This window comes from Toxorhynchites rutilus, chromosome 3 (genome assembly GCF_029784135.1).
Source record: "Toxorhynchites rutilus septentrionalis strain SRP chromosome 3, ASM2978413v1, whole genome shotgun sequence".
NCBI lineage: Eukaryota > Metazoa > Arthropoda > Insecta > Diptera > Culicidae > Toxorhynchites > Toxorhynchites rutilus.
In genome coordinates this window covers 324,666,729-324,669,412 of record NC_073746.1, presented here as the reverse complement: position 1 = coordinate 324,669,412, position 2,684 = coordinate 324,666,729, and positions in this window count along the sequence as shown.

The window sequence follows — 2,684 nt, the reverse complement described above, 5'->3', positions numbered from 1 at the left end:
TTCCAAATATTCCTTAAACAATAACCAAAAAAATGGAGCCGATCTGGCGTAGTGGTAACATCCATGCCTCTCACGCTAAAGGTCACGAGTTCAATTCTCACTCCCGACATTCTTCCAAAAATGGAATTTAAAGTGACGAACCAGCCAAATGAGTTGAAAGTCACTATAATACAGAAAAAAAAAAAATAACCTCGTCGGTTCTCAAATGGGGATCAACACTAGGGTAGGAGCCTACCTGTTGGTCTCAAATGTTCCTATCTCACGCCTCCATGAAGATCATATGACGACATTTTTAGATCGGACGTGAACTGGAAACACACACCTGGTCTTGGCTCCGAGAACGGGTGTCGAAAGTGGCTAAGTGAGGGGGTGCGAGCGAGTCAGAGCGCTTATATCTCTCCCGGGGAAGGCCTCCCGGGTCATGGAGGCCTTGCCAACCCGCTGTCTCCCGGGCAAAGGAGATACACCCAGACAATGGAGCTAAGGTCAAGACGAATACTACGAATGCGATCACCCGAGGAGGGTCCCCGAACTGGAGCTAGTCCTGGAACGGGCGTAAGAGCGAGCGGCCAGCGGCTGGAGGGCGATGTGCAAGAGCGGGCCACCAGCCGGGTTCAACCCGAAGAGCTACCGCCACACGGAAACAGCAGCCATCGACATCACCAACGAAACGCTGCACCTACGAGGCGTGTTGCGACTGTCAGACGACAGTCGTCCACACTTGTGGGTACTACTAGGCGACGGATCATGTGGACACACGAAATGAACGAATTCGTGATCCGCGCCTATTACATCTGCACTGCTTTGGAGACGGACATGAGCGGTCGCCCTCGAATACTCGCAATGTTCGAGGAAGCGTATCCAGAGTTCGTCGGGAGGCTTGACCAAAACGCGATGAACGCGAGGCGTAGAGCGATTGTACGCAACAATATGCTCTCCCAAACGCAAGTCGACGAGATCAAGCAGCAGGCGCAGAGAGAACTAAGCTCCAGAGCAAGCAGAGCAAGCGATGTGTCGAGACGAAGTTCAGTACGGCTGAGCAATTCATTCGCGAGTGGGGCACGCGAATCAGCACCAGTGGAGGCCACAGTACAACAACCCCCTGAGCCGGAAGATCCACAGCCAGATCAACAACTACTACGCGATCTGGTCTTCCATTACGATGAGGCGATCTCACAGTTCCGCGACACGGACCCTTTGTCGCGCCCCAGGATCCCGAAGTTGCAGCATTCCCGCAGGCTGACAAGTGCAGTAAAGCTCATGAACGAGCACGTTCTTCCGCTGCACTTGGTTGATGCTGAGAACATGGAGGAGCTGCAACTGAAAGTTTACTGTGCTGCTGTGGCGACCGCCAAAAGTTTAGGATACCGTATTAGGCCAAGAGGCGGACTGCTCCAACATCTCCGTGAAAGGCGTGAGCCTCCATGGCGAAGGAGATTGGAGCAACGGATCCTAAACAAGCGCGCCGCAATTGGAAGACTGATGGCGTACAAAAGAGGCAGCAGATCGGTGAAATTATGTCGCCAAGTTGCTGTGATCGTGCGGCCTACTGAACTTCGCCAGCTGGGAGCTCACCAGCTGACGGAAAAACTCGACACACTGGTACAGCAATTGAGCGTCCTTACAAAACGGCTGAAACGTTACTCTGACTCTGCAAAGCGCTAGGAACAAAATCGGATGTTCAGAGATAACGAAAAAGCGTTCTACGACCACATTAGCGACGAGAAGCCCGACTACCGCGAAGGTTTGCCAGATATTAGCGATGTGACGAACTTCTGGGCTGGTATTTGGGAGACCCCAGTAGAACATCGCGACGGGCAAATGTGGTTAAGACGGGAGGAGGAGAGTTGTGGTGAAATTGGAGAGATGCCAGCTATCATCGTCGGAGAGAACGATGTCCGCGAAGCCTCGCGGTACCTGAGGAACTGAGCAGCACCGGGCCCCGATGGTGTTCAGAACTTCTGGCACAAGAAGCTGACCGTCGCACATCAAAAGATAGCTGAGTGCTTCAACAAGGTGCTACGTGACCCACACAACCTCCCTGAATTCGCCACCCGTGGCGTCACATTCCTCCTCCCGAAAGACAGCAACACATTGAACCCATCAAAGTACAGGCCGATAACGTGCCTATCGAGTCTGTACAAGATATTAAGCAGCATCATAACCGCCAAAGTTTCTGCCCACTGCGAACAACACCATATCATCGCAGAAGAGCAGAAAGGATGCAGAAAAAATACGCATGGCTGCAAAGACCAGGCCATCATCGACGCAGCCATAGTCGGCCAGGCGGTTTATAACCAGCGGAACCTAAGCATGGCCTATATCGATTACAGGAAGGCTTATGACTCCATACCTCGTCCTCGTCCGGGTATTGGAGCTCTACAAAATTGATCCCGTCGTCGTTAGGTTCCTGCAGCATGCGATGAGGCAGTGGAGTACGTCTCTGCACCTCAGTGATGGGGAAAATGTGTTGCAGTCTAGAACGCTGCAAATAAAGAGGGGGATATTCCAAGGCGACTCTTTCAGCCCGCTTTGGTTTTGTCTGGCACTGAACCCCCTCAGTAGGACGCTCAATAGAAACGGTCATGGCTATAAAATAAGGTATGGCGACGGCGCCCACGAAGAAGTGACCCATACCTTCTACATGGATGATCTCAAGGTCTACGCTGATTCACGTCAGCGTC